A 13479-nucleotide genomic window follows, 5' to 3' on the forward strand; every position below is an offset into this window, starting at 1 on the left:
ATACACCTGAGAATAATCGCACGACATGTAAACCCTGGTAGTTTCCCAAATACAATATCGGCGCCTCTGACACCGACTACAATGACATATTCAAAGACCTTTAAAATTCTCGGCTTACCCATTCGCATACTGAAGGGCACACTTACATCATCCCACGTATCTGACCACCTGCTTTGTATCCCATGTTACTAACACGATGCTGCTACTAAAGGAGTGCTCCATTTCATGAAATGGTAGGTGTACCTAATAAAGTGGCCGCTTACTTTATACAGTAGTGGACAAACTGCAGCTTGCCTTATCTTTTCTTTACACCAATCTGTGTTATACACTGAGTGATCACTGAATTATGACCGCCTACCTAATACTTCGTAGGTCCTCCTTTAGCTCTCAATACAGCAGCTATCCGACGTGGCATTGATTCAACAAGATGTCTGAAGCATTCGGGAGGTATGGCCAACACAGTTTGGTTGGCCAATATCTGCATTGCTGGGCTTGTAATGCGCACAGCAATGCAGATATAGAGGTGATTGGTGTACCCAGACGCCTGATATACCTTTCCATATTGTCCCATAAGTGCTCTGTGGGATTTATCGAGGGAGTTCGGTGGCCAATCGATATGCTGGAAGTCAGAACTGTGTTCCTCAAACCATTCCTGCACATCAAGTTCCCGATGGCTCGGTACATTGTCATCTTGGAAGACACCATCGCCATTCGGGAAAAAGTGTAACATAGCGGGGTGTACACAGTCAGCAAGCAGTTGACGATAGCAGAGACCAGTGATACGTTGTTCCACATGCGCCAGGGGTCCAAGTTCCTGCCAGTGAAACGTGCCCCACACCATACAACCACCTCCACCGGCCTGCACTTTTGATACTATGCATGATGGATGAATGTCCTCATGTTGTTGACGCCAAATCCGCACACGACCATCCACGGTGTGGAGTAAATAATGTGACTGATCCGACCAGCACACCTTCCAGTCTTCTAAAGTCCAACTTGCATGCTCTTTGCACCAGGCGAGTCTTTTACGCCAATGAACCTTGGTTAGGAGAGGATGCCGTAGGGGTCGTCTGCTGGTATAACCCATACGCGCGAGCGTGCGACGCATGGTCATGCCAGATATTGTTCCGGATTGGCCCATGTTTTATTGGGTAGTCAACTCTTCAACAGTTGCTGCGCCTGTTCGCCTGTACAAGCCGTCGGACCCGGCGCTCACCTCTAACATCAACCTTTCGCTGACCTTTACAGTTTTGCCGTAGGGTCGTTGTTTGACCATTTTGATGCCAGTCCTGGTACACTTTAACAAGCGGCTCTCAAATACCCCACCAGTTCAGCCGTTTGGGAAATCGAGACACCAGATCGTCGAGCTCCCACAATCTGTCCTTTATCAAAGTCCGATAAATCCTTCCTTTTACCCATCACGTTCGGAATTTTAATACCTAGTGAACCACTGACACCTTATCTATGCTACGTAGGTCGACTAAGTTGCACACTCTCGTACCTCATGTGGTCACATTCAGTTTTCATAGGGGTAGTCATAATTCAGTGATCACTCAGTGTATATATGCAACGTTGCTCTACCATTCATATCGGGACACTTCTCCAATGATAGTTGGTCACGTCTTATCCAAGTACTATGTCAAACATAATTATAAATATGCTCGTAGGCCCTCGAAGGAGTAGTAGTAGTACGATTGTAAATGCAAGCTGCTGCGATAGACGGAGTTAACATACTTTCAGCGCGGAATGATAAGAGGGGTGCGACTAGTCCACTTCAGTTCGTTGTCCGACAGTTCGGCGTATGCGACAATTCGGTGCATTGACAGTTCAGTACTCGACAATTCGGTGCATTGACAGTTCAGTACTCGACAATTCGGTGCATTGACAGTTCAGTACTCGACAATTCGGTGCATTTATAGTTGGGTGTACGGGACAACGTGGCGAAAGACATTTCACTGTATATGACAATTTGGTGAAAGATAATTGATGGCTACGACCATTCAGTGTATCACGCAGTGATTGATCAGGAATTAACAAAATGAAGTAAAAGGTTTAGGAAACGAGAAATTTTGTCGACTTAAAAAAGGAGAAATGCAGAAATTTTGAAAAAAGAAAATAATATATTTTTTATCTATTTATTTTGTATAAAAGGATTCACGCCAATCCTACTCATAGGCAAGTTGGAAAGTGGGTACGTGCCTGCTTATTTCATCATGACTCCATCCATATTGTAACATCTTTAATTTAGATGATTGTTCATTAATTTTTTTTTAAACATTAATTCTATTTTTATATACTCAGTTGAATTCTGTGCTTTTCCGGAAAACTTGAGTTACTTGGTAACTCGGCTTTTTTTATGAAGCAAACAAGGCGAACAGACAACACAATATATTCAATTCACAGACATTTTATACAGACGCCTCACGACCTTAGTTGTTTATTGCAAAAATAAACACCCCTTTTAAATTACCGTCCTCCGTGCTAATTAAGTGTCTTTTGGCGTACCTTAACCACCACAGACCCTGGTGAAAACGCCACACTGGGCCAGAGCGCTTTTCCACGTAGGGGACTCGTATTCTCATTCTGACTCTTACACAATCTCCAGAGAAGATTAACACGCCTACCCTTAACCCATCCACGGTACTAGCCTACTAATAACTTCTTTCAATAAAAAATATAGCACGGGTTGTAAACCGAACGTCAGAAGATGCGCATTACCCAGCCGGCATCCATAAATGATCTCTAATTTTGGTCCCTATAAACCCCTCCCCATGTGCATTTCCTAAAAAATGCAACTTACAGAAGTGAAACTAAAGGACGAACAAGGTTCTCTTGTATTCCAATCTTTTACTTGTCCGTGGCACTTTTTTTTAATAGGATAGCCTAAAAAATGTAGAATGGGCACTGAAAAATAGGCATAGTACGCTCCACCAAAAATATGAAATATCAAGAACGTATAATGAATATTCACTATTTACAGCACAGCATGTTAAAAGTTTGCATTTTCTGTCTTTCATTGCCATATACCGAATTCTCCCAAAGAATTCACCGAATCGTCGTACGCACCGAATTGCCGTAGCTGCCAATTGTCTTTCAACAATTTGTTACATACAGCGAAATGTCATTTACCAAATTGTCTCGTACACTGAACTGTCATGCACCCAGGGCCGGTGCTATCATTAGGCCAACTAGCCAGTCACCTAGGGCGCAGACTTCATAGGGGCGCAGTACTGCACCAGTTTATACTTCCCTTGGAGTTTTGGGGGCACTAACTTCATGATTCGCCTAGGGAGCCAGTCGCTTGCGGCTAATCTAGCGCGCCCCTGCATACACCGAATTGTCGCATATGCCGAACTGTCATGCACTGAACTGTAGCATACAAAGAATTATCATGCACTGAACTGTCGTACAACGAATTGACGGTGCTACATAAGCAATCATTGTTTACGTGACATTTCTACGGAACTGAAGATCCCTAGATCGATGATTGATGATGCAATATACAAATGGAAGCTGGAATGTTACGAAAACGACCGGAAATCCTCGAAATTGGCGGAAAATGAGAGGAGAGCCCAGCAAAGGATCGTTTGCTCTGAACACAGGACGCCGTCGCAGCACGTACGCACGCAAACACACACACACGCACGCACGCACGCAAACACACACACACACACACACACAGTGAGACGATTTGGATACATCTCAGCACCACTGCAGTGCAGTGTAGTGTACAGGACGCTGCATGATATGCGTTATAAACGGTCATGCAATCGTCCACAAGCCACTAATCACTCCACTAATGCTAGGTGCCATCTAGCTTGGTGTACAGCCACCTTTCATGGGTGACATTGAACAGTGGAAAGCTGTGCTTTGTAATGACGAGTCGCGGTATATGGTCTTCCGGTCGTGGTAGTCTGACGATAGTGCCTGGTGTAGTGAATGCCTGGAGAAAGCTATTTGCCAGACTGTATCGTCCCGACAATGAAGTTTTGAGAAGGCAGCATGATGGTCTGGAGCTGTTTTTCATTGGGATATTTGGTTGTTTTGGAGAAAACCATGAATGCTGAGATCTGTCTAGACGCCCTGAACGATAATGCGTTACCTGAGATGTGGCAGCAAGCAGGAAAAGGTCCATATCTGTATCAGCAGGCCAACGCTCCATCTCACACTACTCGCGTTGTGGCAGACTTGTTCGAAAATATGAGCGTCGAAAAGTTTAATTAGCCAGCTCAGAATTCTGATCTCGACCCTACCCTATAGAGAATCTCTGGGATGGTTTGGGTCGTCGGATGCGTGTGAGGAAAGACCTCCCGAAAAACAGAGCTGAACTGGTCGCCGCTTTGGAGGAGGAATAGTCGAGGACATTTATCAAAAACTGGAGGAAAGTTTCCAATGGAGACTAGAGGCTAGAGACTAAAAGCTAAGGGTTTCAGCATACATGAATTGAGTGTGTATGCTGACTACATTAGGGTGACCAACTTAGTACATAATATTCTATAATCAGCATTTACTCAACTATTAATGAAGATAATATATTATGATTTTCACTTCTCCACCTTTATGTGCACTCTTTTCTTAGTAAAGCATTTTTTTATATAAAGTTAATACACTGACGTGATTGTTTCTTGCTAAGATATGATAATATTAATGAAATATGTCTGGTAACCTAAAGAAGGCTAAAATTTCAAATTTAAATTATCATTTAAATTTGAATAATTAATTTAAGAATGGTACCCGAGAATAAGAACAATATAGATTTTATAATGTGCCCTAAAGGGTGTAAATTTGAAATACAGGAACGAATATTTTAAAATGTAAGAAAAGTATTCATTGGGAGTTAAGACTGTGCGAATCATCATGAAAATATGTTTATGGTAAGGAAACGTTGCATGCTTTATGGTTTGGGAGAAAATTATTTTAAAATATATTCGACATAATTAGTTGGAATCGGATTAGGAAGAAGAGTGATAATAGCGTCATCTTATGGATAAATTCATTGGCTGAAGATATAATAACTACTTGTGCGAATTTAATGAATAATATACATAGACGACCTCTGGAAACCAGGAGAAAACCAGTTGTAATCAGCGTTCTGCACTAAGCGGGGCTCTGCTTTAGTCACCTTTCCTCTTCAAGAGGATCTCATGGGATGCATGATGATTAAAGCCGACTCCTTTCAAAATCGGCCATGTGGTAGGCAATGGCATACCACCACATTATCTGATGACACAGAGACCATAACAAAACCAACTCCAAAAACTCCTTTTAAAGGAAGACCTGCAACTAGGTGGAAGGATGGGATCAGTGAACTTTTGGGCGTGACATTTTGCGATGCCGCTCATATAGCACATGGTCGATGCAGTTGAAGGAATTTGTTGGTGGCCACAACAGCTCCTCAAGTTGTTTATTTTCAGTACCACGATTTATTTATAAATTTAAGAGATAAAATTAAATTTATAAATAATTAAGATTTAAGAGATAATATTAAATTTATAAATTTAATATTATTATAAATTTAACGTAGAAAACTTTATTTATAAATTTAATTTTCTACGTTAAAACAGCTCTTGCTACTATTTCTTACATTTATTAAACTCGCCTTACGAAACACTTTCAGAATATCAGCATTTTTTTTTTTTACCATAGTTTAAAAATACTATAAACCACTAAATCAAATTATTTATATCTGATATAGTATTGTAACATTATAACATAAATACTATATTAAATATAAATAAAGTAAGAACGATTTTTTTTATTTTTTTTTATCACATTAATATTTAAAATACTTCCAAACAAATTACTGTCAGTTTTATTGTCAGGCAGAGGGCATCACATTTTCATATGGATTTCGTTTGGCATTTTTGAATTTTACGTATTACATTTTATAGTGTACTGGTGGCTGCGCTTTTATTTAGTTATTTTGTTAATAACATCCACTATTTAACTTCTATACATTTTTATATTTGGTCATGTAAGTATAATTTTTTATACTTAGACTGCTTACTAAAACTTTTATCAAAAAGTTACTGATACCACAAGACCTTAGTTACTGATAAATGTATGTATTCATTCGGGTATCGTAATCAAAGTTATACACAATATTTTTGTTTTTCTTATATTGAAGATTTACTAACACATTTTTCTATTTTTCGGAAATGTGTTTGTATTAAAATAGTAACCAGTTTTCTTTTAAAAAATGATCGGCTGTAAACTCCTTTCACGGTGTGATCGTGACGGAGATAAACGGAATACTAATTAACGGAATACCAACATATTAATGGTAAAGTAACAACTGAAACACATACATTTCTTTCATTATCTAAAATACATATCATGATATATTCCTATGTATGTCAGTTAGGTGCACTACAGCAGATGCGATGCCATTTGCTGTATACTGACGAAAACTGACATGAAAACTATAATTTTGTATAATAATATATAAAATTGTAGTTTATATAAATTTTAATTTTAATAAATGTCAGATCTATATATGAATGTGCACTAGTCAACAAAATGTTTTTCATGAATATATTATTGTCAACAGTGTTGCAAAAGGTGAATATTTGATATAATAGGCATCCTAGCATGCAAATTCCGAATATGCAATAGAAATCGATCTACTACCTTATATTTTTGAGACACACTAAATTGTTGATGGTAGCCCACAGTGAAAATCCCATGAGATTTCGTTGCCGCCCCGCCAAGTTTTAGCAGCTAATGATATTTGAAATCGATGGGGCATCTTTATTCTCTGCTATCAGTTGAAAATTTGCGGTTGCGATCTATGTTTTCCGTGGGATTAAGCCGAGGATGGAGTGGAGGACTGACCTAGAGATACTGAACGGTCGTCCAGTTAGTCGGTTGACCACCTGAGTTTCGAATATTCGATCGAATGGTATTTGATGATCTGTGCACGAGGATCTGAGGACCGAATAACAGAAGCAGAGCGGAAAGAGGTATCTTTTGGCGTACTGTGTCATTAAGGTGAGGTTCCTTACACCTACTAGCTCTTGCCTAATCGCCCACATAGCTGTGTATGACTTGGCCTTCATAGTCAGTGTCCAAAGGAGAGGCTTTCATCCCACGTAAGGCCATGTGGGAGGAAACCTTCTTGACTAAGATGCCACCTATTCGGATATCGGATATGGGCAACAAGATTGGTGAGGGGAATGAAGGGATCCTCTTATCAAGAGAGGCTAAAGTTCTGCAAATTGCAGTGGCTGGAGACTAGGCACCTGCGCGGTGATCTGATTGAGGTGTATAAGGCCTTGAATGGGTTGAGCACGCTGAATTCTGATGGGATCCTTCCACTTGTTCAGATTACGAACCTAAGGGGGCATAAATTCAAATTACTTCCAAGAACAAACTTCCATCTGTCGTTGTGGAAGTTGATAGGTTGAATAAATTTAAGGAGGAACTGGACAGGCATTTGGAGAGAAAGGTGTGATTTTTTTAATTTTTTATTTTGGCTGATGCTGCATAAGCTCATACACTTGTTTTCTTGCATCATATGCCACTGCTGCTACTGCTACTACTACTACAGTGTTATTTTTCTTTCTTTTTTTAGTCACTGCTAGTTGGGTTGCTTTGATCGTGTTAAATAATTTTGAAGCATCTGCATTTGGTGATTTGCCCTTTCCTGTAAGTCAATATTAAATTTTGACTTGTGTGGGGCATGTGCTAGAGTGTTAGGTAGAGTGAGGGGGAGGCGGAAGGCTGGAGGGAAAAGACAGACATATGGGGACGATAGGGAAGGCGACCCCAGGGAAGATCAGTGGGGCATGCCCATGCCCCATGAGAGGAGGGAGATAGGGGGCAGCGGGGAGTGGAGGAGAGACCGTGCCCTTCCCTCCCCTCACCGCCAGGAGAGGGAGAGAAATGGGCCAGGTAAGGCGCTCAGCCCAGATCGCCAGCCGACTAAGGCTTAGCCGCTGTCACAGTCATGGTCGAGGAAGTGTCCAGTCCGGGTAGGTCACATTTTGACTTATAGTAAGTGCCGTCCAGTGTTGTCTTGTATGGTAGTTTCCACTCATTTGTGAGTACGAGGTTCCTACTAGTGGGGTCGTTCACAGTAGTGGTTAGTCTAGAGCATGTGGTACCTGATTCCGGCCCATGATTCCTTTTGTGGTTTGGTTGTCTGATTTCTGTTGGTGGTTCAGTTTATCAGTTGTCATGGTTGAGGCCTAGTTTGTTTCCGTAGTTAGGTTCGGTTTTGTTTGCTTCCTTTTGGGGTCTAGGCTGTCAGTCACTCCAGCCAAAGCGCTCCAGTTCAGGAAGTATATGGTTATTGTCTTACATGGGATTTGCCCGTCCGAAATTTGAGTCCTACTTGGGGTGTGATCTCATTCAGGTTTACCAGAGTGCACTAGTTGTATTCATCGGAGTCTCTGTCAGTTGGAGGGTGGCAATAGCATTCTCAGGTGAAGCCACGAGAGAGGCTGTTAGTCCGATGGTTGTTGGGAGTATTATGGTTGCGGGTAGGTCCTTCTTCAAGTGAAGCGATCCTGGGCAAAAAGCGCGAACGCTTTGTAGTTGGCTTTATTTGTCAGGATTAATGCTCCTGGTTCCTAGGTGAGTACTGTAGTTGAGCCACAAGGCGACAACGGAGGTCGTCGTAAAGGTGGCAGCCGTACTGGTCCCAAGTCTCTCGTTGACCACAGTGGCAGAAGGGGGTTTCGCTGAGGCCAAAGCCAAAAAGCTTCGATCTGATGGCATCATGCCCAATTAGTATGTGGCAAAGAGCCTCGGCGACAGCCAGCATGGGGTAGATCATTTAGATGTTTGGGACGATTTTCGGGTGATTTCGCCGAAGTCTCCCATCGGGTCTGCCAGACCTGTTGTAAGTGATCGATGAAACGTCCTCTTTCCAGTTTCATGTCATTTGCAGGGTTAGTTATGAAATTCAGGCAGGTGGTCTCTCTGCCTTTGGACAGGCACTGGAACAGCCCACGGTGGACAATTTCCAATTCCAGGGGGAGAGCAGCCACCAGGACCTGGGAATACGTGGGCGATAACAGTGTTACAGGCCCTTGGGGTCGCCAGGAGTAAAAGGCGCTGTATGGTATCAAGTTTCCTTTTATTAACTGTTCTTGTGGCTTTTTTGAACCATACCCCCCCGTTGCGTAAGTAATGGCGGCCAGGAAAGCGACTTTATAGAACAGTTCCAGTTTCTTCTTTCTAAGGCCCCAGATCAATTACGGGTGACCATTAACTGAAGCCATTATAATTGGAACTGAGATCACGTATATTTGTGAAATGAAGGAGGAAGGAACTGAATCTCGTGCATTAAGAAGAAAGAAAAACTCGGATTGTAAAATTGTCTTATAGAACCGCTTTATCTCAAATCCAAGGTTGCCAAACCACCTTGGGAAGGGAATTCTGTATTCAGATGCTGATGTAAGGATAACATTTATTGAAACCTTCAGAGAAAAGCACACATTGCAGACTGCAATCATAAACTGTACGTATACTTCGCTGTGGAAGTGCACAGCTGAGTAAATATAGTATTTCTCAGTGTATCGTGAGTCACTATTATCCCAGGCGGACTGCGGAACTTCCAAGGTTATTCAAACTATTAGGCGTAGGAAAAAAGATGCATGCATTCGAAGGTCAGTTTTGCTTTATGCAAGATGAAAAACACAAACTGTACATGGAATTATTCCATGTTGAAACATTACAGACATTGTACTGTAATAAAAAAAATCCCCCCCTCCCTTTCACGCACATCCCGCAACTACTGATTTTGCAGCGAACTGCGTGCTATACATTCCAGCTGAGATTATTGATGAGATTATTGATGTTTTTATCATCAGACACAGACAAAGGTTTCTTACAAATAGCGAACTTCCTGTTGCTGGTTTGCTCAAATGAATGCTTAGTCTTAAGCATTGATGTAACAAAAGAGTTTTGCATGTATGATCAAATATATGAAATGCGTCTTTGCTTTTCTTTAATTTTAATTTTTTTTACAAAATAATTTTTAAAAATTAGTCATTATTTAAAAAATAAATTAAATGATAAATTAAAATTAAATAAAATTAATTTAATTTTATTTCTTTTTAATTTATCATTTAATATATTTTTTTAAATAATGAGTTACTCAAATTGTTAGAATAATATTATTTAAATTATCAGTATGTTCTGTTAATATTGGTTGTTCTGTGCACAGTGCCGGACCAAGGTATTTTCGCTCCCTGGGCAGAAAGAGTTTTCGGGCGCCCCTTTACTAAGACTATATATATATAATTTTTATAATTTTCTTTCATGATTTGTAAAATTTTGCGCCTCTTAAAGAATGCGCTACGGGCAAGGGTCCTGCTAGTCCGTGCTTAATACGGCACCGACTGTGCAAGGAAGCCAGGCTTTTGCTGCATCAATATAGGGCTCTCATGGGTCGCACAGTTGATATAATCACCCTTCTCCCCACACTCGGTGGGAAAGACCTGAGTTCGAATGAATTCAGGTCTTCATTAGTTGGACGCGAAGAATTCTTGTGGGGTTTTTTGTCATAACGTAGCTGAGTTAGTCGGCGTCTCAGGCGAGGGTAGTACGATTTTTTCTTCCAGAAACTAAACTTGGGTTTTTCGTCCAGCAAACAGCAATGGACTACAGAATACACACACAATTTACAGACATATACGGCGCTATATGGCCTAAGTTGCCGATGCGACTGAAACCCTATTACAAAAATAACAGTTTTTGTTGTTGTAGCCATTCGTCCCGCTTTTGGCAAGGCCAGTCGCGCTTTTCGATCATTCATCTGCTTGCTCTTTCAGTTTTGTCCTGTTTTCAGCTTAACAATTCCCGTCATAAAGAAGCGAGGCGCAATTATTTGAATTTGCACTTTAAATTCATACCATTATTCAGTACTACAGGGTGTCCGAAAAGTCTCAAACCAATGGGATTTACTCTCATTTACAATATATGTTCAACGTGTCCACCCTGACTCTCCACGCATTTTCTCAGCCGGTGTACCATGTTTCTTTGGATTATTCTCAGCATGTCGGGATCGACAGCACAAGCCTTGGTAATTCTCTGCCTAAGATGACGAAGATCTCGAATTTTTACAGCATACACCTGTGCCTTCGAGAATCCCCAAAATGCAAAGTCTAGCATTAAACTCGTTCGCCACTTCCCTCTGGGTCCATCCCTGACGACCACTAAGGAATATCCAGTGTTAATGCTATTTTTCACCTGTAAAGAAAAACATATTTTTACCATTGGTTCCAAACTTTTCGGACACCCTGTATTGTTACTCACGTGGTAAACCCTGTTTCCTATATTATAAGTGATTTATCTATGGTTCGGCTACCCAGTCGCGTTGTTACATGTTGTAGTTCGTATAGTGGTTCACTAATGTTTATTCTTCATTTCTTTTTTCTTTTTTTAAACAATTATACATTTTTAGTGTACTTTAAACACTGTATTGTGTATAATGGAACAACAAAATTATAAAAAGTACCGGTAGGTGGGCGCAGAGAGAAGGAGACAGCAATGTTATTAAATGTGCTATCAGGGAGGGACCAATGTTCGTAGCAGTTCATGTCTTCCCATCATCCTTGTGGGCTCTAGGAATAGGCTAGTTCTTGTGAGCTCACAAGGACCAGGCTGTTCCTGTACCCATATGTACGAGGTGTTTCTAAAAAGTAATGAGACTGGTGCTATAAATTTTTTTATTAACAAACTGATTGTAGTTTTTTATTAACAAACTGATTGTACTTTTTTATTAACAAACTGATTGTAGTTTTTTTATTAACAAACTGATTGTAGAAAGTGAACTACAAATCAACGTTATCCCCTTCAAAATAGTTCCCTTGGGAAGCCATACACCGCCGGAGACGTTGCTGCCACTCCCGGTAGCAGTGCTGGAAGTTTTCAACTGAAAGTGCCTTCAGTTGGTCAGTCACGACCTTTTGGATGTTGTCCACAGTTCCAAAATGACGACCTTTGAGGTGGAATTTGAGCTTGGGGTAAAGGAAGTCACATGGACGCAGATCAGGCGAGTATGGGGCTGCGGAACCACTGAAACATCCTTTTTGGTCAAAAATTCGGTCACAGAAATGGCAGTGTGATAGATATGGTCACAGAAATGGCAGGGAGCGTTGTCGTGATGCAACATCTAAGAGTCCACAATCTACAGCCAGACACGATTAACCCTTTTTCTGAGTCGTTCAAGGACCTCACGATAGTACTGTTGATTAACTGTTTGTCCTTGAGGCACGAATTCCTTATGAACAACACCTTGACTATCGAAAAAACAAATTAGCATGGATTTGATTTTCGATTTGCTCATTCTTGCTTTTTTCGGGCGCGGTGAGTTGTTCGTGTGCCACTCCGAACTTTGTCGTTTGGTTTCGGGATCGTACTCGAAAATCCACGCTTCATCACCCGTTATGACATGTTTGAAAAACTTTTCGTCATTTTCGATGCTTTCAAGAAGGTCCTGGCACACATTCCTTCGATGTTCCTTTTGTTTGTTGGTGAGGAACCAGCTTTGCACAAATTTTCCGGGTTTTTTTTGAAACCAGATTTTCACAAATTTTCTGCATGCCCAATTCCTCGGTCAAAATGTCGTGAACGGTTTGGTGATTTAAATTCAATTCACTACCGATCATTCTGACTGTCGAACGTCAATCAGATCTCACGAGAGCCCTTACTTTGGTCACATTTTCGTCCGTTTTTGACGTGCAAGGTCTTCCAGAACGAGGTACGTCTTCCACACTCTCACGGCCATCCAAAAATGGTTTATGCCACCTAAAAACCTGTGCCCTCGATAGAGCATGCTCTCCATAAGCCCTTTTTAATTTTTCGTAAGTTTCTGTTGCGTTTTCGTTAAGTTTGACGCAAAATTTGATCGCGCAACGCTGCTCGAGATTTCGTTTTTCCATTTTTGTAACGCGTCACTACACACACACAACTCGCTGTTAAGTCAGACGTGTTAACGCTATCGAGTTGAAACTTGCACTGATCATCAAGTAAGAATGTACGTCTCGGTTGTTGTCAGAGGCGTGGCTACGGTGTTGCCAGTTTTCGCCACGCGTTCAGTCTCATTTCTTTTTAGACACACCTCGTGTACCTAATCCACACAAAGTATAGGGCAGGGTTGATTTGACGGAAACTCTAAATATGTGAGCCATCTTCCATTGTACCCACAGAGCATCGAAAAAGATGGTGAAAAGTGCCAATAAATATGGGAAACCGGAAGACCAGATTCTTAAAAGTAAGGTCTAAAATCCGCAGGGATACTTGTTCTCATTCTAATAGAATCAATGCCTGTGCGGTAGCACAGTGGTATCGTCACCGTCCTCCTCACACCGGGTGGAAAAGGCCCCGGTTCGAATCTCGTCGATGACGCGAGGAACTTTAGTAGGCTTTTTTCACTCTGTGACTGAGTTAGTCGGTCTCAGTCGTAGATAGCAAGGTTTTTTCTCCTGGCAACTCGGGTTTTTCGTCAAGCAAAACAGTTAAATCGAC

This window comes from Mastigoproctus giganteus, chromosome 13, assembly GCF_048544385.1.
Source record: "Mastigoproctus giganteus isolate SK-2022 chromosome 13, ASM4854438v1, whole genome shotgun sequence".
Lineage (NCBI taxonomy): Eukaryota > Metazoa > Arthropoda > Arachnida > Uropygi > Thelyphonidae > Mastigoproctus > Mastigoproctus giganteus.